Source organism: Chiloscyllium plagiosum, unplaced genomic scaffold (assembly GCF_037043375.1).
Source record: "Chiloscyllium plagiosum isolate Xiang-an unplaced genomic scaffold, Cpla_swu_hap1 HiC_scaffold_8, whole genome shotgun sequence".
Lineage (NCBI taxonomy): Eukaryota > Metazoa > Chordata > Chondrichthyes > Orectolobiformes > Hemiscylliidae > Chiloscyllium > Chiloscyllium plagiosum.
The window spans coordinates 29921517-29944670 of NW_028270146.1; the positions used below are offsets into that span (position 1 = coordinate 29921517).

Consider the following 23154-nt stretch of genomic DNA (forward strand, 5'->3'; position numbering starts at 1 on the left):
AACATGATCAGTGAGAGCAGTTGCCCTTTCCTATTTTTTAACACTTCAGCAATTATGACTTGAAAATGCTAGTCATACCGAATTGGTGCACATGGTACAGTCCCAAAGGGAAACAGTTCGACTTGCATGTTTTGCACACACCAGCTATTCCTTGTCATACACAGGCAATATTTGACAAAAGACAGTCCCTTGGATTTCTTGCACTAAGCTGTCTAAACCTGTAAACATTAGTGTAGCACTTTCATAAATATTATGAGCTTGGTTCTGTGGCTGTAAAGTTCCCCTGAGCAAACTTAACTAAAATGTACCTGATGCACTTCAAATAAAGTCATATCAACTTGGATTTGGGAATTGCTCATAGCCCACTGGATCATCACCCTGACTCTGAACACTTTGTTAAGGGAAGACAGTCAGAAGTTTTTTATTTCCATTTCTTTTGGCCTTAGATCACCATCTTCTCAGTTGCTGTTATCCACAGTGTTTGTCATTGTATACATTTTGCAGACAATACATAAACAGCAAGTGAGGACAGGACTGAATGGGAGTAGGCGACAATTGTTTTTATGAAGAGGCAGAAGACACTTTCTCTATTTCTCTAAACACGGCCTTTGATTAAAATTCCCAGTTAGCGTGAAAGGGAATTCTAAAAGATTTATGAATATAAATACCACCTCAACTCCCCACCTCTGCCAACAGAGTTGCAGGAGATAGATGGTATCACAAATGCACAAAGAACTTTGAAAAGTACATTTAGGATGCTGGCAAACAGAGAAAAAGAAGCAGAAATTACAGGGGGAAAGGAATAATATAATGATTGGACTCCGTGAAGCAACTGAAAGAATTCAGCTGAACCGCAGGTTAAAAGGTTGTAGATTTTCCAAAAGCTGATATTCTTTTATGTTTACCTTCTCTCAGTGTGAAGCAGTTAGGCAGAGATAACAGTGCCAGTTTAAGCGAGCTTTGTTTATTAGTCCACAGGGTTCTCTACAACGAGAAGGAATATGCCATGTTTCGGTCTTTTCGGCAGAAGTCGTATGGGGAGGTGTCAGAAAGCTCAAAGAACCTCAGGGATGCACTGTAAAGAGAAACAGTGTCCGTGACAGAAATAAAACACTCAAGGGGATTCATTTCTTTTACAACCTCATATTCTGTTTCTCATCTCAAATCCCCAAAGTTATCAGCAGGTTTGTTCATGTAACATTAGTCTACAAGATAATAAATTCTGAATGCACCAGCTCTCAGTGACATAACAAAATGTTATCATCATACATAGATATGCTTTTACTTTGGCAATTTAGCCATGGAAGACAATTAGTGTTCCTAGATAAATCCAAATGTTAATTTGTTTTTGAAATACAACTACATGCATCATAAAAACGTCTATTGATGCTTCTATGCTTTGTTTTGGTACATTAGACAGTCCTTTAACATCAACAGTTAACAACAATCAGAAAAATTAAATAATCTGCTCCAGACAGAGAAAAAATACATGGAATTTGTTAGTGAAAGCTTAAAATCCACTGCATTATACTATTTTCCATCTTTAATTCCTTTTCATCAACCTTGAATCAAAAAGAATCATGAAACAAATTCAAAACAAGAGAAAGAACATTGCTGCAAAGCCTGCTTTTGGGGGACAACAGCATATTAATGTTAATTTACTTCAAATGAATACTTGAAGGCACTCAGTGGAACATTTTATAGCTTTTTTTCTCTCCATGCCTTGAAGTGTTGCCCTATATAACCATGAAATGATGCAGTGGCTTTCCATCCACAATCAAGTTTATTTAAGAATTGTTCACCCAGGAAACAATTTTTTCTAATCCAGATCAATTTCATGTTCCATCTTAGTCTTTTCTATTCTTTTTTAAATAATCATTTCCATTGTTTCAAAAATAAAATGATGGCTGCATCGTGATGTCTGTCAGAGTGTTCTAACTGGGATCTCTGGCACTGAAGTGGATCAAAAACACTGTAAAAAAACCATAAAACATAGGAGCCAAGTAGGACATTCAGCAGGTACTCAGGTTGACCGCACTGAATCTCCGGGCTGCTCGCTTGCTAGAGATCTGTGACAAAATTAGAAATTGCTGGTGAAACTCTGATGAATCACCAGACTCAAAACGTTAACTTTGCTTTCTTCCCACAGATGCTGCCAGACCTGCCAAATTTCAACAGCGATTTCTGTTTTCATGTTAGATGGTGCTGTGTCTGAGACGCCCACATTCCTAGAATGAATTGAAAAGCAAAACATGTTCAACTGAATCCGCTGACTGTCTGCACACTGTTGGAAGCCACCAAGAATACTGAGTTATGCAAACCTGGTCATGGACTCATTTCTCAAAGGGATTCTTGAACAGACGTTAGGCTCCTAATTACATATTCAATTAGCAATTCTGCTATTCCTGGCTCAAAAACGTGCTTTTATTTGCAAATTCAAAAAGTCAAATTTACATGTCTCTGGGCTACTGAATAATCCCATGAGGCAAGCCATCTGATCATCTATAAACCTTTTGAAAAGGAATCCTTTAACAGTAATTTATATATGAATTTATATAATGCACTACCCAGTGTTGGATTGGTAAGCTTTGTGTTCTTTATTCAGGTGTCAAACAAGCAGAGGACATACCAATCTGTGCCTCTCAAACTACAATCACTCCTTGTCTAAGTGCAGCTTTTATTCATATTTCAGGAACTCTTTGCAAAATCATTTCTCTGATAAAAGGAAAGAATTTGATCCAAATCCGTGACTGTGGAACAATTGCGAGATTGCAATAGACATTCATCTGGCCATTACATTTTACTGAATTTTAGTTTAATGCATCAAGAATGGTTGGAAGCAAACAGGGGAGAAAAAAAAATCAATTTTGGTTTCAACTTGAATTTAGCTGCTCCAAATGCAAGATGCTGACAGGTAAATCTAAAATATCACAGCCGACAAATATCTATTAGTGACTGAAAATTGTTTCCCAGTTTTTTGGCTTTTCAAGTGAAACCCTGTGTGTGCAAGAATATGTTGGAAAAATGGTTCAGGAAATGTGAGCAAATGGGCATTCTTAGGGGAAACATGTCTTGCATGCAATTCTAAAAATTATAAATTTTAAACTCCAAACTAGTTTGGCAGTGGAAGGAAAACATAAGAGACGACAGCTAGTGAACAGCTTGGAAGGGAAAGCGAAGAGTAAAAAGGTCGATCATCCGTACAGATGGCATGGGGGCCTCAAAAGAAGGGGCCAGGAGCCAGACATTCAGGTGTGAAACCTTTGTAAACTGCTGCTTGGGATACTTAATTTTAACAGGGCAATGTATTGGACAGAGCTAAAGCCACAATGCCAGAATGCATGGACTTAATTTCAATGTTATAATTAGCTTTAAAAAGGTAGAATTGGTATTAGTCAGAGACATTTTCAGAGTTCTGGAGCATAATAATCTAAAAAAGAGAAATAGGCCTAAGTAAATCCTTCAGATTTGGTAAAAGAACAAGAAAAGATCAGTCAATATTATTCAAACAATCAAAGAATGTTTGCAGCACAGAAGGAGAGCATTCATCCCATATGTCTATGCTGGCTGTTTCCAACATTGTCGCGCTCTCCTACTTCCTTCCTGTAGCCCTGCACTCTTTCTTTTCTGTTCAGATAATTATACAATTTCCTTTGAAAGCGGTGATTGAATCTGCCTCAGCAAACTCTCTGGTAGTGCTTTCCAGAACCTAACCATTCTCTGCATATGTATTTAAAAAAGTTCCTTGTGATATCCTTTTCTTTGTTCATTTGCCATTCTCCTGAAATCAGGTTCCTTTTATTCTTAACTCTTCTATGAATGGAAACAATTTCTGTTTACCTCTGTCCATCTTTGCTCTTGATCTCGGTTACAAGGGGCCGTGAATTTCCATCAGCCAAGTCCACACTTATGGGATAAGTGCTAGTGGTTAGTCATTGCCTTCTGCAAGGTGGCTGACCAGGAAACTCTTCCATTCTTAATGCCTGCCAATAGATACTTTGGATGGATCTACAGGTTAATAATCAAAGTCGATAAAGTGTGGCACTGAAAAATCCACAGCAGGTCAGGCAAAATCTGAGGAGCAAGACAGTTGACTTTTCAGGCTTGACCCTTTATCAGGACTGGGGAGGGGGAAGGGAGCTGAGAAATAAATAGGGGGAGGGGGAGTGGGGCTGGAGGAAAGGTGATTGGGATGGCGATAAGTGGACAAAGGTGATTGTGATATGTTGATGGGAAGTGTGGAGTGGCTAGGTGAGAAAGAGGATGGACAGGTAGGTCAGGTCAAGATGGCGGAGCTGGGATGGATTGGATTTGGGATGGGGTGGGGGTAAGGAAGATTTGGAAACTGATTAAGTCAATGTTGAGGCTGTTTGGTTGTAGAGTCCCAAGGCGGAAGATGAGGTGTTCCTTTGCCAGTTTGCAGGTGGCCTTGTATAGGGAGTAGGGGAGGCACAGAGTGGACACATCATGGGGAGAGCGGGAGGGGAATTTGGAATGTATGGCTGCAGGGTGGTGGGATTAGTTGGTGTGTACAGACCAGAGATGTTCCCTGAACCATTCTGTGAGTTTGTGAAAGAGACCACATCGAGAACAATGGATGCAGCAAATCGGGTTCGAGGATATGCAAGTAAATCTTTGCAGGATGTGGAATGATACTTTGGGGCCTTGGACGGAAGGGAGGGGGGAGGTGTGGGTGCAGGTTTTGCACCTCTCACAGAGGCAGGGAAGGTGCCAGGTGTGGAGAGGGTGTTGGTGGGGACTGAGGGCCTAATGAGGGAATCACAGAATGAATGGTCCCTATGGAATGCAGACAGGGGCAGAGAGGGAAATATATGTTTGGTAGTGGGATCTGACTATAGGTGGTGAAAATGGGGAGGAATGATCTACTGAATGTGGAGATTAGTGGGGTGGAATGTGAGGACCAGGGGGCTTCTATCCTTGTTGTGGTTGCCAGGGTGTGGGGGGGAGGGTTTGAGGGTGGAGGTGTGGGAGATTGAGGAGATGCAATTGAGACCATCATTGATAACAGGGCAGGGAAAATTATGGTCCTCGAAGGAGAAGGACATCTGGGATGTCCTGGAGTGGAACTGGCTCATTCTGGGAGCAGATACAGCAGAGGTGGAGAAATTGGGAGTAGTGAGTTACATTTTTACAGGAGCGGATGTGAGACGGGACATATTCCAGGTAGGAGTCGGTGGGTTTGAAGTAGATGTCAGTGTTAAGTTGGTCACCAGAGAGGGAGACAGAGAGGTCCAGGAAGGGGAGGGAGGTGTCGGAGATGGTCCAAATGAATTTTGAGGTCAGGGTGGAAGGTGTTAGTGAAGTTGATGAACTGTTCAAGCTCCTCGTGGGAGCATGAGGCAGCGCTGATATAGTCATCAATGTAGCGGAGGAAGAAGAGGGGGATGATGCCGGTGTAACTATGTGGCTGTGTTACAACTGCACCTTCCAACAAACACCGACATGAGATTCAACCTTGGAACGTTTGGCTTAGAGGTAGGGACAATACCACTGCATCACAACACCTCCTTTTTCCTATTTACGTTTCCATGCCTCACACAGTTTCAAACACACTTCTCAAACTTCCTCCCAAACATCTCTGTGCTCAAAACAGTCCCAGCTTCTCCAACACACTCATTTAATTGCAATATCATAATCCAGGACCCATTGTCATAAACCTTTCTGACATCCTTAATAATGACTTCACATCCTTCCTGAAATGTGGTGTTCTGAAGTGGGCACAGTGAACAGAATTTCATTGCACCCGAATGGTGAAACTAAGAATGGCTGCCATTTCTGCTTGCCAACACACACGGAATTAGAATTAAACTTTGAAGGGGTGATGTGTGGGCACAGGAAACATATACAGTTACATGGTGGTGGTGGATATTCACAGGTGGATCTTCAGTCTCCTGGATGAACAGGTAGGCTCTGCACTGATGCAACACCTTTCCTATCCACCTCCAATCTATCTGTAGTCCATTAAATATCTTGTTGTGCCATCTCATCACGACAACCTCCCTCAAGCTAATGTCCCCATTATTGCCCCCATTACTTTTTATTCATTGTGTACTGTCTCCCACCTATCTGCCATCACATCAGCAACAATAGCACCGCAGTTTAGCTATTCCTACCTGAAAGTTTTCTCCAGGCCATATTGCAACAGTAGGAAGGGTACGTGATGTCTCTGATCGTGTTTTCCGGGTCCTGGAGGGGGAGGGGGAGCAACCCGAAGTCGTGGTCCACATTGGCACCAACGACATAGGTAGGAGGAGTGCTGAGGATGTTAGACAGGCTTTCAGGGAGCTAGGTTGGAAGCTTGGAGTTAGAACAAACAGAGTTGTTGTCTCTGGTTTGTTACCCGTGCCACGTGATAGAGATTCGAGGAATAGGGAGAGAGAACAATTAAATGCGTGGCTTCAGGGATGGTGCAGGAGGGAGGGGTTCCAGTTTTTGGATAACTGGGGTTCTTTCTGGGGACGGTGGGACCTCTATAAACAGGATGGTCTACACCTGAACCTGAGGGGAACCAGTATCCTTGGGGGGAGGTTTGCTAGTGCTCTTGGGGGGGGTTTAAACTAACTCGGCAGGGGCATGGGAACCCAGATTGTAGCTTCAGGGTGCAGGGCCTGGAGTGTAGGGAGGTGAGGAACATGGCATCAATTTCCAAGGAGGGTGCCTGTAAACAGGGAAGTGGCTTGAAGTGTGTATACTTCAATGCAAGAAGTATACGAAATAAGGTAGGTGAACTTGCAGCGTTGGTTGGTACCTGGGACTTCGATGTTGTGGCTATTACGGAGACATGGCTAGAACAGGGACAGGATTGGCTGTTGCAGGTTCCGGGATTTAAATGTTTTAGTAGGGTCAGAGGTGGGGGTAAAAGAGGGGGAGGTGTGGCATTGCTTGTCAAAGATAGTATTACAGCGGTGGAAAGGACGATGGATGAGGACTTGCCATCTGAGGTGGTTTGGGCTGAGGTTAGGAATAGGAAAGGTGAGGTCACCCTGTTAGGAGTCTTTTACAGGCCTCCTAATAGTCCTAGAATCATTGAAGAAAGGATTGGGAAGGTGATTCAGGAGATGAGTGACAGTAATAGGGTGGTTGTTATGGGGGACTTTAACTTTCCTGATATTGATTGGGAAAGCTATAGCTCAAGTTCGTTAGATGGGTCAGTGTTTGTTCAATGTGTGCAGGAGAGTTTCCTGACACAATATGTAGACAGGCCAACAAGAGGTGAGGCCATACTGGATTTGGTTCTGGGTAACGAACCAGGCCAGGTGTTAGAATTAGAGGTAGGTGAGCACTTTGGGGATAGTGACCATAATTCGGTGATTTTTACACTCGTGATGGAGAGGGATAAGTGTGTACTACAGGGCAAGAATTATAGCTGGGGTAAGGGAAATTATGATGCGGTGAGGCATGACTTAGGATGTGTGGCTTGGAAAAGTAGACTCCAAGGCAAGAGTGTAAATGATATGTGGAACTTGTTCAAGGGGCAACTATTGAGTGTCCTTGATAATTATGTACCTGTCAGGCAGGAAGGAAAGGGTCGTGCGAGGGAGCCGTGGTTTAATAAGGAATTGGAATCCCTTGTTAAATGGAAGAGGGCGGCCTATCTCAAGATGAGACGTGAAGGTTCAATTGGGGCGATTGAGAGTTATAGGGTAGCCAGGAAGGACCTGAAGAGAGAGCTAAAAGCAGCAAGGAGGGGACATGAAAGGTCCTTAGTAGATAGGATTAGGGAAAACCCTAAGGCTTTCTATAGGTATGTTAGGAATAAAAGAATGACTAGGGTAGGAATAGGTCCAGTCAAGGATAGTAGTGGGAAGTTGCGTGTGGAGGCGGAAGAGATTGGGGAGACACTGAATGAATACTTTTCTTCAGTATTCACTCAGGAACAGGGCATTGTTGTCGATGAGAATACTGAGGAACAAATAAGTAGAATGGATGGCTTTGAGGTATGTAGAGAAGAGGTGTTGGAAATCCTGGAAAAGGTGAAAATAGATAAGTCCCCTGGGCCTGATGGCATTTATCCTAGGATTCTCTGGGAAGCAAGGGAGGAGATTGCAGAGCCATTGGCCTTGATTTTTATGTCCTCTTTGTCTACAGGAGTAGTCCCAGAAGACTGGAGGATAGCAAATGTGGTTCCCTTGTTCAAAAAGGGGAGTAGGGATAGCCCTAGTAACTATAGGCCGGTGAGTCTCACTTCTGTTGTGGGCAAAGTCTTAGAGAGAATTGTAAGGGATAGGATTTATGCACATCTGGATAGGAATAATGTGATCAAGGATAGTCAGCATGGTTTTGTGAAGGGCAAGTCGTGCCTCACAAACCTTATTGAATTCTTTGAAAAGGTGACGAAGGAGGTTGATGAGGGGAAAGCGGTAGATGTGGTATATATGGATTTTAGTAAGGCGTTTGATAAGGTTCCCCATGGTAGGCTACTGCAGAAAATACGGAGATATGGCATTGAGGGTGAGTTGGAGGTTTGGATTAGGAATTGGCTGGATGGAAGAAGACAGAGGGTAGTAGTTGATGGCAAAGTTTCTTCATGGAGTGCCGTCACTAGCGGTGTTCCGCAAGGATCTGTTTTGGGACCATTGCTGTTTGTCATTTTTATAAATGACCTGGAAGAGGGGTTAGAAGGTTGGGTGAGCAAGTTTGCGGATGATACGAAAGTCGGAGGAGTTGTTGACAGTGAGGAAGCATGTGGCAGGTTACAGCAGGATATAGAGAAGCTGCAGAGCTGGGCAGAAAGGTGGCAGATGGAATTCAATGTAGCTAAGTGCGAGGTGATTCACTTTGGGAAGAATAACAAAAAGATGGGGTACTGGGCTAATGGTCGGATACTTGGTAGTGTGGATGAGCAGAGGGATCTTGGTGTCCATGTACACAGATCTCTGAAAGTTGCCACCCAGGTAAATAGTGCGGTGAGGAAGGCATATGGCGTACTGGCTTTTATTGGTAGAGGAATTGAGTTCCGGAGTCCTGAGGTCATGATGCAGTTGTATAAGACTCTGGTACGGCCGCATCTGGAATATTGTGTGCAGTTTTGGTCGCCATACTATAGGAAGGATGTGGAGGCATTGGAACGGGTGCAGAGGAGGTTTACCAGGATGTTGCCTGGTATGGAAGGAAAATCGTATGAGGAAAGACTGAGGCACTTGGGGCTGTTTTCACTAGAGAAAAGAAGGTTTAGGGGTGACTTGATTGAGGTGTACAAGATGATTAGGGGGTTAGATAGGGTCGACAGTATGAACCTTTTCCCGCGTATTGAGTCGGGTATTACAAGGGGGCATAGCTTTAAATTAAGGGGGGGTAGATATAGGACTGATGTTAGGGGTAGGTTCTTCACTCAGCGAGTCGTTAGTTCATGGAATGCCCTGCCAGTAACAGTGGTGGACTCTCCCTCTTTATGGGCATTTAAGAGGGCATTGGATAGGTATATGGAGGATAGTGGGTTAGTGTAGTTTAGGTGGGCTTGGATCGGCGCAACATCGAGGGCCCAAGGGCCTGTACTGCGCTGTATTCTTCTATGTTCTATGTTCTATGAATTGCTGTGAATTAAGTGTCTCTCAAGCTGACTGTTCAGCATCAGACTTAGGCCACAAAGACATCTGGCTAACCAGTGTTGGCATTTTTCTCTTTCTGGTACCACTAACATGAAAGGTGGCTATTGGAACAGGGACTTGGCCAGCAGTCACTGCTGGATGGCTGCATCAGTTAATGAGGGTGACATTGGATTGCCGGTGTGGGGTTTGCAGGAAGAGTTCAAGGGCTGGTCAGAGGAAAGGACAAGAGGTTGATGTTTATTGTGCCTCTTCACTTAGAGTCATTTAGTCATAGAGATGTACAGCATGGAAACAGACCCTTCAGTCCGACTGTTCCATGCCAACCAGATATCCTAATCTAATCTAGTCCCATTTGCCAGCACTTGGCCCATATCCGTCTAAACCCTTCCTATTCATATAGCCATCTAGGTGCCTTTTAAATGTTGTAATTGTATCAGCCTCTACCACTTCCACTGGCAGCTCATTCCATTCACACACCACCTTCAGTGTGAAAACATTGCCCCTTAGATCCCTTTTAAATTCTTCCTCTCTCACCCTGAACCTGTGCCCTCCAGTTCTGGACTTCCCCACCCCAAGGAAAAGACCTCAGCCTCCGACACTCCAGGGAAAATAGCCTCAGCCTGTTCAGCATATCCCTTTAGCTCAAACCCTCCAGCCCTGGCAACATCTCCTTGCAGGATCTCTTAACTTGGCACAAAATGCCTAAAAGTGAGGGACCCCAAGGAAGTCACAGGAAAATCTGACACAGTTTGCTGGCTGGTCATTCAGAGCTATTGAAAGGTTGAATGAATCCCATTAATTTTCTAAACCACCATTAATTCCACTGGACTCTGGAATAATTGATGTCAATTACCTAATTGCTAAATGTAATTGACATCTGACCATGAGCAGTGAGTTCTTTGTTTCAGCCCATTCCAGCCTCTGACTTAATCATGACAGGCTTCCCCACCTCCAGGAGACAGGCTTGTAAACTGTCTTGCAATTAGATGTGCTCAGCTCAGTTGTTTGTCAGTGGATTAAATTCCACCCAATTCCTCTATTGTTAAAACCCAGAATTGTGTATACCTTAGGAACAATTTTCTTAACCTTCCCGGTTTTCTGTGCATATAAACCCTGCACTAAATTACAAAGGCATATGTTAGCAGTAGAGGTTTATTTGTGGGAAATGTTTCCTATCTAAAAATAGGCTGGAATAGACAAAATGTAGTGAGAAAGATGAAGTATTTTTGCAATGTACCTCAAAAATATCTTCTTAGTCATGATTAGTCACCGTTCTATCAAGAAAGGAAACTTTGCAGGATTGAGTTCTGAATAATGAAACAGAGCAAGGAGGTGACCATAAGACAGGAGAACAATTGGAAAACAGTGACCACAATATAAATAAGGTCAGCATCATATTAAAAAGGAGAGAAAAAAAATGAGGATATGGCTGAAAAAAAAGCAAACAATGTGAAAAACAAAGTGAAAAGTAAAATTGGCAAATAGGCCCATAGATCATGTGGAACACTATTAACACAGAGATAGAAAATATATAAATCAGGTATTCTCCAGTGGAGAAAAAAAAAGATTATGCCACATATTTAGCTCAAGTTGCAAAAGTCAGGAGCATCAACACTTGAAGGGAAGCAAATGAATGTAAACATATTGAAAATTGCCACTTTCATTGTGTCAGCAGAATAGCAGAGGCATGGATGCTAGTTTCTTCCAAAGTGGGTGATGGATATTTCTCAATTTGCCGGGAATTTGTTAAAATCAGGGTCACTGAGAATTAATCTTGAATGATAAAGTGGTACGGGATTTAAATGTGGTGACACCATGTCATTCATTAATATATATTTCAATACATTCTCGATGAGTTTTATTGGGCAATATCATAACAGAGCCAATAAAATGGAGGTGGATTTCAATTGGGAAGTAAAGCTGAGATTCCCACCTGGAACCCCATTTAAGCAGGCATATTGTTTCATCCTGCCATCTAGTCACTTGAAATCAGGGAACCAGAGTAAAGTTAATTCATAGCCTGGGAATGAACTGCTTGAATGTAATCCTGCCCCCTGTTCCATTCATAAGGCATTGGCTGTGCCAAAATCAAAACGATGTTCCAGTCAAACACAGACAAAATGAAAACTCACTGGCTGGATTCAGATCTGCTTTAGCTCTCTCGGGGTAGTTCCGTCCCGCTGGCCCAATGACTGAGCATGCTTGGCAAGGATCTTATGAACATTATGGTATCAGATATGGTCAAATCAAAACAAATGATGGCGAGGTGGCTTAAAAGGGAGTATTGGGGAAAGGTATGCAAAGCAGAAGGTAAAAGTGAGTGTCCTTTAGAGGTGCAGCTCATTAAAGGATAGTCAGGAATTATACTGGAAAGAAAGAAGCAAACATGTCCGATTCTAAATAAGTAAATAAATCTAAAATGCAAATAGATTTTACACAGAGGGGATAGATTGTGGAAGAGCTACAGTTAGCAAAAGTTATCATTCAAAGGCATATGGCATGATGATGGAGGAACCCACAGTACCTACGGACATATGAAGTTTTTAATCACATCAATTGTTTTTAAAGTCATCCAGTCAAAACATAACTGCAGCTGTACATTCAGTGACTGGTGGAAAGAAAGAGACCCTGGAATGTCACACCTGATGATGGGTAAAGGAAGCTTAAAAGGGCTGGACTTAAAAGCGGAGAAATGCAAAATAGCTGAACTGTAATCTCATAGGAGGTACCCAAGACAATGAATACAATTTGGGAAAAAAAGAACTGCCTGGATAACAGACATTTTTTGTCCATTCTTCTTTTGAAGAATATACAAAAAAATGAGTTAGAAGCCAGCTCAACCCTGGTCTGTTGATGTTAGTAGGAGAAGATGAACTAGTGAGCTAAGGTACTTGTGTCTACCAGTGGGCAGGGATATTTATGTGCTGTAGCCTGGGTTCAAGTGCTTATGTCTTTTTAAGGTCACAGTTGAAGAAGCACCTATATTACAAGCAAAAGGCTCTCTTGCTCTGAGTGCTAGAAGCCAGCTAGCCAGCAAGCTACAACACTGGCATATACTTAATAATGCGAAAAATCACCCTAATATGTCCTATATATAAAATACAGGACAAATCCAACCCAACTAATTACTTTTGATCATCAGTAAAGTGATGGAAGGTGTCATCAATAATTTTAAAAAGCAGCACCTGCTCAGTGACGCCCAGTTTGGATTCTGCCAGGGCCACTCAGCTCCTGACCTCATTACAGCCTTGGTTCAAACATGGACAAAAAAGCTGAATTTCAGAGGGGAAGTGAGAGTGACAGCCTTTGACATCAGAGCTGCATTCAACCGAGTGTGGCATCAAGGAGCCCGAGCAAAACTGGAATCAACGAGTATCAGGGGAAAACTCTCTGTTGGTTGAAATTATACCTGGTACATAAGAACATTGCTAGGTTTTTGGAGGTCAATCATCTCAGATCCAGGACATCTCTGCAGGAATTCTTTAGGATAATATCCCAGGCCCAACCATCCTCAGCTGCTTCATCAATGACCTTCCCTCCATCATAAGGCCAGAGGTGATGATGCTCGCCAAAGATTGCACATATAGCTGCACCATTTGTGACATCTCAAATAGTGATGCAGTCCATGATCAAATGCAACAAGATCTGGACAATATCCAGAAGGGCTTCAGATTCCTGAAGAAGGGCTCATGCCTGAAACATCGATTTCTCCTGCTCCTTGGATGCTGCCTGACCTGCTGCGCTTTTCCAGCAACACATTTTCAGCTCTGATCTCTAGCATCTGCAGTCCTCACTTTCTCCTGGACAATATCCAGGCTTGGGAAAGTGATGCTTTGGCGCTCAAATGCCAGATGATGAACATCTCCAATAAGAGACAATCTAACCACTACCCCTTGACATTCAATGGTGTTACCATCACTGAATTCCCCCACCATCAACCTTGGAGTTACTAAGAAACTCAACTGGGCTCATCACATAAACACTGTGGCTCCAAGAGCAGGTTAGAAGCCGGGAATCCTGTGGCAAATAACTCACCTCCTGACTTCCCAAAGCATGTCTATCATCTATGAGGCATGATTCAGGAGTGTGATGGAAAACTACATCCCCCTTGCCTGGATGAGTGAAGCCCCAACAACACTCAAGAAACTTGACACCATTCTGGACTAAGAAACCTGCTTGATTGGCCCTATATCCACAAACATCTACTTCCTCCACTACCTCAGAAAGCTTAGAAGCAGCAATATGCACCATCTACAAGATGCATTGTAGAAAATCACCAAAAATCCTCACTCAGCATCTTCCAAACCCACAGCCACTCCTATCTAGCAGGATAAGGGCAGCAGATACATGAGAATACCATCGACTGAAAGCTCCACTCAAAGCCATTCATCATCCTAACTTGGAAATATATCTCTATTCCTTAGTGTCACTGGGCAAAAATCCTGGACTTCCCTCTTTGATGGCATTATGAGGTTACCTACAACACAAGGACTGCAGCGGTTCAGAAAGGCAGATTTCCTCCAACTTCTCAAGGGCACCTAGGGATGAGCAATAAATGCTGATCAACCAGCGATGCCCATGTTGCATGAATTTTTAAAAAATGCAAACAAGTGTGAGGTAGTAAAAGCAAGAAGACAGAAAATATAAAATAAAGGATAGAATACTGAAGGAATGTAAGAACAGAAAGACCTTGGTATGTATGTGCATCGACCACTGAAAGTGGCAGGCGGAGAGAGCAGTTAATATAGTGTGCAATATCCGAGATTTTATTAATAGGGATAGAGCAAGAAGAGTATACTGAACTTACATAATGCATCATTAGCCCTCATCTGGAGTCTTATGGTTAAGAGGAGTTCTGTTAGAAGTTTTCAAAATCATGGTGATCTGGATAGAATAGAGATGGGGAAGCTATTCTCACTCTGAAAAGGATAGTGAACAAGAGGGCATGAGATTTAAAGTAATTTTAAAAATGTAGCACATGTAATATGAGAAAAACATTTCCACATAATGAGTGGTGTAGAACCTATGCTAGAGCTGCTCTTTTTTTAATGACACATTAATGATCTGAAAGCAGGCAGGAATACAATATTGACATTTGCTGGGACTGTAAGTTATGTCGCAAATAATAGCATGATTTGTGATGAATACATGAGGACATATCTAGACTAACAAAGAGTTTCTCAAACAGGGGTCCATAATGATCTGGAGATTCACAGAGAACTTTCGGCCGTCCACCCTGCAGGGCCAGCCTCACTGATGGCTAACATGGCCATACCCAATTTGCCTTGGTCAACAGCTATCAAAGCTGGTTGTAAAAATACGTTGCCAACCAATTGGTACTCTCCCTTCATCATAACTGTTAATCTTCCTTCACTTTGATATTTCTTGCAAACTACCTTGATGAGTGGATGATGGAAAGCTTCTGACATAATGTGCCTTCTTTCAGTAAAACCTCCATTTTGTTAGTTGCAGCATCCTTCTTAGCTTTGCGTGAAGGCAAAGCCTTAGCAATTATTTGTGGAATCATAGATAAGCAGTTTGTTTTCCACGAGTGGGGTAAGGAGGCAGGTTCTGAGTCTACCTAAGCCAGAAAAAAGATTGAGCCCTGTGCAGTTGGCATGCATTTAGTCCATATGTAACAGTCACAAAGCCAATTGAACCGATGAGCTCCCTTGCGGTTTTACCATTTAGCTTGGGTGCAGGTTGGGATGTCCGTGAGAACTAATCTAATTAAAAAGGGCTGCACCAACCAAAGAGGTTTTAGGACTGCTGGTCTAGCTGGCTACACACATACAGTGGCGAAAGGAAGTGAAACAATACAAACTGGAAGTAAGAATAGGATTCTAAATGCAGTTTAAGTGGTAAGAGTTTTAAGTGAATTTGAAAAGAATTTGAAATTAAAATGTATAAGAACATAAAAACATTAGAAGTAGGAGCAGGAGTAAGCGACCTGACGGTGGAGCCTGCTCTGCCATTCAATGAGATCATGGCTGATCCTTTCATGGACTCAGCTCTACTTAGTCGAAACAAGTGTCTATCACCATAAAAAGAAAAATCTTCTTTGTGTACATGCACGTCTAGAATACAGAGACAGATTAAATTTCAGCTCAGACGAAACCTCGATTAGACCAGAATTAAAATGTTACATGCATTTTACATTATCTTATTATGCAAAGAAAATATATCTAATGGAAAGGAAAATGGATTAAGAAGTTCCCAGGATTGTAATGAGCTCCTTAAAACTTACATCACATTACGTACCTGTTGCATTTATGCTCATACTGTCTCGAGATCAAAACTTAATATCTGGAGGCAAATTTTTGCGTTCAAGCAAGTGCATGCATAACCAGCTTGTGAAGGTGAAGTGGTGAATGCTAAATAAGGATAAAAACAATTAAGATCACATTTTTTTAAATAGAGTTGAGCCTTCTCCTTTCCCTATAAGGAAAATAAATGGAATAAGATATTATGATTTATAACAAATTAATAAAAGATCTGCCACAGGTGATTTGCTTTCATTGTTTGCCCTGGCTATGCAGAACGTTCATGTATAACATTTATTTACTTGTGATTTTTGAAGAAGAGAAATCCGTGATGTTATTAGTTAAAGGAAGTTGTTAGTTAAAAGACATCCTTGGAGATCAGTTTAATGTCATAGTTTATCAGGAATATTATCCTTTTATGCCACGTATTATAGTTTGGACTGACTGCTAAAGACTCATGTGGGGAAACTGTGCTTTTATTTGGCAGCTATTACAGCAATTAAGTAAAATAATTTCAGGCAATTTTATTTCAGTCCCACTGGCTACATATTCATTGTAAGAAATGACGATCAAGGTTAAAACAAAGAGTAAATCTATCAATGTAGAAACCTCTTGAACTAAATAAGGTAGATGATTACTGTTTGAAACGTTCTAATAAAATAATAAATTTAAGTTGGAAAAGCAAATATAGGCAAATTAGGTTAGATTATTTATGTTAATTAAATTTCTATAATTTAGTACTAATGAACATCTTTCTGTTTTCAAAGTAAAACTACTTAAACCTAAGTGCTTTTATTCAGAAGTCTAGTAACTCTAATTTGTCGGTAATGATTTGACTCCACTGTTGTCAATTTAGAAAATTGGAATCGTGACCAGATGCATCTTATTATGCGATTAATTCCATGTCACCGAAAGCAAATATTCAGAGCGCTATCAGCCATCTGTTGATGTAGAAATCACATATCGGCACTAGTGCCTGCGCCAATGGGAAACTAAGTAGAAGGTTCAACCTTGTCCACCCCTAACTTCAGAACATATTTCTATTTGGAACAGGGAATTAAGTTGTGATAGTTTCTGTTCAGGTATCTTTTGCAATAAACAACTCTTGTCCATATCCAGCATGAAACCGCTTTATGTTAGCTGCTGTATTAGTAAAGGGATGATTCTGTAACCTTTGCTCCTTTGGAATACAGCACTTGCACATCCTTTCCCACTGGTTGTATTGTAATTGTGCTGTATTGTTTTAATTGTGTGAGAGGAACAGCAAATTGATGCCTTGATTATTTGACTGAAGTGTTGTGTTTGATGTTGCATTACAAATATCATTAGAGGGTCATTATAAGATTGGCCTTTCTGGATGGAGGAAATATCTAGGTTTGCAAGTGCTACTTTCTGGCATTATGTTCAGACTAGCAGGGGCTAAAGAGCCAATGCAAGGCTGTTAGAAGAATCGAATTGTTACAGTGCATCTATAACATAAACACCATAAATGCAAAGAGGTCTGGAAAGCTTAGACCTAAATTGCAAAGTGCTGAACAACATATTTGAACTGAAGCGTGAACCTGGATAAAACTATCAAGTGTACAGCATAGGCTAATTTTTGCAAATATCTTAACAACAAGTGTTGATGCTTTGTTTACAGTTTTGTGCATTTGCCAGACAATGCGTCTAAATGAAGGTCAAGTGACAAGCGTACGTTTTTTCTTCAATGTAAATGTTGTTACTCCCAGTCCCCAGGTTAGATACGTTTTCAGACATGATACCCCAATTTATCAAGTTCCCAGGAAAAGAGGAATAACTGGTCGCCCCTTCATTGTTCACTCGTTTCCCCGCCCCTCCCCCCCTTACCCCCAATCCAGTTTGTCACAGCAACATTAATTTTAAAAAGATCCTTTCTCTTGTGAATGGCTTTCTGCCAGACCGAATGATTTTTGTTAAAGGAGCCAATTTAACGAGGCTTTCTTGAGTGAACCAAAATGCAAGTTTATGAGTTGCAGAGTGCAAGAACACAAGATTAGAAATGAGAGGTGAGTTCATAAAGATAAACGTTTAAAAAAAGGGCCAATATTTGAATTTGAAGAAGAGTAGATAACGAGACATTCTGGCTGTTATGTGGGTGATACTGGTGGCACTGATGTTGGCAGGTAAGCAGTCAATTTTGAGATGCTCAGCTTTGCAGGTCATCTGAACTGGCTTTCGCTGTGTTTTTGACTGTGATTTCACTTGCTTTCTGATTTTCAGCAAAGAGAGAGAGGTTTTATTTGCAGCACAGGGATGACTAGGTGTTTTCTCAGCTGTGACCAACTAACCTACGAAGAATTATGGAATCATAGAATCCCTAATGTGTGGAAGCAGGCCTTTCGGCCTATCTGGTTGACACTGACCCTCTGAAGAGCATTCCACCCAGATCCACCCCTCTACGCTATCCCAGAAATCCCAGCGTTTCCCATGGTGAATCCACCTAACCTGGATACCATGGGCAATTTAGCACAGCCAATTCACCTATCTGCACATCATTGGTGTTCTGTTGAACTCACTAGAACACACAGACCAAAATTGGAACAGGATGTCAACCCCTATTCCTGAGTATTCCTAAAATGGAAAATTATAAATATGTCTCTCACACAGATTACTCTCTTCTCTCCCATTATGTTCATGGTCTGAGATGTTCACAGTCATTCTTTGAAGCTTCCTTTGAACTGTAGAAGGTCCAATATTCCAGAGGTTTCAGGAAGTATTCCAGCAGTCAGTGAATGCCATGCTTAGAAGTTACCTCATTAGCTTGGCATTGTTTGCAGCCTTTGTTCAATTTTAAAAAAAACACACCTTGCTCAAAACATCAATATGTCTGTAAGTGATTTGAGACTTAGTCCGGTCACCTATAAAAAGGATGGAAAGGGCAGATTGATAAGCGATCCGATCTGTTTCTTAGTGAAATAGGTTTGAATTTTGCCAGAAATCAGCAAATTACCAATTTTGGTTGGTTTCATGAAAGGTTCCTCTCGATGTCGTCACGTGAGATGTTGTAAACTGTCTTCCCCAACTGGCTTCATTAACTATGCATCATTTTCTTATGGTGCCTTGCTCGTTGCCTCCTCCCTCTTGCTGTCGGAAATGTGCCTGCTGGGACATTCTGGGTCTTCTGGCATCGCCACCATATTGATACGAATTAACCATTGGCATTCCAGAGCTACCCTGCCCAGCCTGTGTCATTTGCTCTGGGCATCTTAGACAAAGGGAAAACTGGCATCCTGTTTGCAGACAGAAACTTGGAGGCCCTGGCACAAAGGAGCACCATCTTCTTTTTCCAAGATTGACATCATGACACAAGACCCTGCTAAACTGGGCGGAGGTTACCACACCAATCAATGTGATGTTGAAGTTCTGGAGGAATGCTTAGCAATGCAATAGGAAAATCACATACCTCCCCTGCTTTGTGAAGGTGAATGCCAACATCTTCTTTATGGTATCCTTTATTCACTCAATCTTCATCACTGCACATAGCTCCCAGCAAGGATCATTGTCCAGCAACCTCATTATTGCATGCAACAACTTGCCTGACAAACTCATTTTCTACAAACCCACCGACTCCCACAGCTACCTGGATTACACCTCTTCCCACCCTACCTCTTGCAAAAATGCCATCCCGTATTCCCAATTCCTCCGCCTCCGCCGAATCTGCTCCCAGGAGGAGCGGTTCCACCATAGAACACACCAGATGGCCTCCTTCTTTAGAGACCGCAATTTCCCTTCCCACGTGGTTAAAGATGCCCTCCAACGCATATCATCCACATCCTGCACCTCCGCCCTCAGACCCAACCCCTCCAACCGCAACAAGGACAGAACACCCCTGGTGCTCACCTTCCACCCTACCAACCTTCGCATAAACCAAATCATCCGCCGACATTTCCGCCACCTCCAAACAGACCCCACCACCAGGGATATATTTCCCTCCCCACCCCTCTCCGCCTTCCGCAAAGACCGTTCCCTCCGTGACTACCTGTTCAGGTCCACGCCCCCCTACGACCCACCCTCCCATCCTGGCACTTTCCCCTGCCACCGCAGGAACTGTAAAACCTGTGCCCACACTTCCTCCCTCACCTCCATCCAAGGCCCTAAAGGAGCCTTCCACATCCATCAAAGTTTTACCTGCACATCCACTAATATCATCTGTTGTATCCGTTGCTCCCGATGCGGTCTCCTCTACATTGGGGAGACTGGGCGCCTCCTAGCAGAGCGCTTTAGGGAACATCTCCGAGACACCCGCACCAATCAACCAAATCGCCCCGTGGCCCAACATTTCAACTCCCCCTCCCACTCTACCGAGGATATGGAGGTGCTGGGCCTCCTCCACCGCCGCTCCCTCACCACCAGACGCCTGGAGGAAGAACGCCTCATCTTCCGCCTCGGAACACTTCAACCCCAGGGCATCAATGTGGATTTCAACAGTTTCCTCATTTCCCCTTCCCCCACCTCATCCTAGCTTCTAACCTCCAGCAGCTCGATCCCCATGACTTGTCCGGACTTGTCCGACCTGCCCAGCTCCTTTTCCACCTATCCACTCCACCTTCTCCTCCCTGACCTATCACCTTCATCTCCTTCCCCACTGACCTATTGTACTCTATGCTACTCTATCCCCACCCCCACCCTCCTCTAGCTTATCTCTCCACGCTTCAGGCTCTCTGCCTTTATTCCTGATGAAGGGCTTTTGCCCGAAACGTCGATTTTGCTGAAGCTCCTCGGATGCTGCCTGAATTGCTGTGCTCTTCCAGCACCACTGATCCAGAATCTGGTTTCCAGCATCTGCAGTCATTGTTTTTACCTTTTAAACTCTCACCCAGCCAATCACTCAGAATACTGTCTGTATGCCCTCTGCACCACCTACTCACTAACTCAGCATACCTCACAGTCTTTCCCCTATCTATGCCAATGCTAACAGTTGTGCCAGCTACTTCTATCTCAGTAAATCCCTCCCTTTGACTCAAAAGAGAAGAAAATGAACTGTATGTGTTTTTCTGACAAGCGACTATGGTTTCTTGGCCATCATTAGATGCTTAATTCCAGATTTTTATTGAAATCAAATTCCACCATGACTTGAAGATGCCGGTGTTGGATTGGGGTGTACAAAGTTAAAAATCACACAACACCAGGTTATAGTCCAATGGGTTTAATTGGAAGCACTAGCTTTCAGAGCACTGCTCCTTCATCAGGTGGTTGTGGAATACACGATTGTAAGACACAGAATTTATAGCAAAAGTTTACAGTGTGATGTAACTAAAAAATACCTTGATTGTTAGTTAAGTTTCTCATCTGTTCAAATTACCATGTTAGTTTGACTTCTTTCATACGTAAATTGCAAAACGTTTTTTAAAAATTACATTCTCAAGTGAACTTTAACAATTGGTGTCAGCCCAGATAATGTATTGAAGGTGTTAGCCCCCTGTGTGCTGCTGTCTGTAATATAATGTTTAGACTGATTCTAATCTAAAAAATGAATTAACAGAATCTTACATGGATTCATGCAGTTTTTGAGCAAAGTACAATGTAACTTTTATCTTAGCCTGCTGGAAGGGATGAACTCAGATTTCTCCAGTTTCCTCATTTCCCCTCCTCCCACCTTGTCTCAGTCCCAACCCTCGAACTCAGCACCACCTTCCTAACCTGCAATCTTCTTCCTGACCTCTCCGCTCCCACCCCCACTCCGGCCTATCACCCTCACCATGACCTCCTTCCAAATATCGCATTTCCAATGTCCCTCCCCCAAGTCCCTCCTCCCTACCTTTTATCTTAGCCTGCTGGAATCTGCTCCCAGGAGGACCAGTTCCAATACCGTACAACCCAGATGGCCTCCTTCTTCAAAGACCACAATTTCCCCCCAGACGTGATCGATGATGCCCTCAACCGCATCTCCTCCACTTCCCGCTCCTCCGCCCTTGAGCCCCGCCCCTCCAACCGCCACCAGGACAGAACCCCACTGGTCCTCACCTTCCACCCCACCAACCTCCATATACATAGTACAATCCGTCGTCATTTCCGCCACCTCCAAACGGACCCCACCATCAGGGATATATTTCCCTACCCTTCTCTATCAGCGTTCCGAAAAGACCACTCCCTCCGTGACTCCCTCGTCAAGTCCACACCCCCCACCAACCCAACCTCCACTCCCGGCACATTCCCCTGCAACTGCAAGAAATGTAAAACTTGCGCCCACACCTCCACCCTTAATTCCCTCCAAGGCCCCAGGGGATCCTTCCATATCCACCACAAATTCACCTGCACCTCCACACACATCATTTACTGCATCCGCTGCACCCGATGTGGCCTCCTCTATATTGGGGAGACAGGCCGCCTACTTGCGGAACGTTTCAGAGAATACCTCTGGGACACCCGGACCAACCAACCCAACCACCCCGTGGCTCAACACTTCAACTCCCCCTCCCACTCCACCCAGGACATGCAGGTCCTTGGACTCCTCTATTGCCAGACCATAGCAACACGACGGCTGGAGGAAGAGCGCCTCATCTTCCGCCTAGGAACCCTCCAACCACAAGGGATGAACTCAGATTTCTCCAGTTTCCTCATTTCCCCTCCCCCCACCTTGTCTCAGTCCCAACCCTCGAACTCAGCACCGCCTTCCTAACCTACAATCTTCTTCCTGACCTCTCCGCCCCCAACCCCACTCCGGCCTATCACCCTCACCTTGACCCCCTTCCACCTATCGCATTTCCAACGCCCCTCCCCCAAGTCCCTCCTCCCTACCTTTTATCTTAGCCTGCTGGACACACTTTCCTCATTCCTGAAGAAGGGCTCATGCCCGAAACGTCAATTCTCCTGCTCCTTGGATGCTGCCTGACCTGCTGCGCTTTTCCAGCAACACATTTTTAAGTACAAATTCACCCAAGAAATGTATATGTGTATGTGTGTGTGTGTGTATGTGTGTCTGTGTGAGTGTCTGTGTGTGTCTGTGGGTGGTGCGGGGTGGAATTGGACCCAACCAGATGGCCACTACCCTGGGCATGACACGTATGGTCAAACCGTCAGGAAATATATAAATGCCAGATTCATCAGTGGCACCCATAAGGTAGAGCAAAACATCACCCGTTCACAACGCAACAACACCCATGTTCTGAAAACCAATCACAACATTGTCATCAAACCAGCAGATAAAGGAGGAGCTATCATCATTCAGAATAGTCAGATTACTGCAAGGAAGTGTACCGACAACTGAACAACCAGAAACACTACAGGCAACTACTGGCCGATCCGAGCAAAGAACACACCCGTGAACTCAACACATTGATCAGGATCCAGTCCTTCAGAGA

General features: G+C 43.3%; 1 long non-coding RNA gene across 1 annotated transcript in view; it reads right to left on the bottom strand.

Annotated features, from left to right (window-relative positions):
- Positions 1–911: 911 nt before the first annotated feature.
- The window catches only part of LOC122553418 (uncharacterized), an 82776-nt gene continuing 60533 nt past the window's right edge, over positions 912–23154 (bottom strand). The window contains exons 2-3 of the long non-coding RNA XR_006312708.2: positions 15831–15943; positions 912–1075 (exon numbers count right to left, since the gene is read on the bottom strand). This is a non-coding gene — a long non-coding RNA (uncharacterized LOC122553418). The remainder of the gene's footprint in view (positions 1076–15830; positions 15944–23154) is intronic.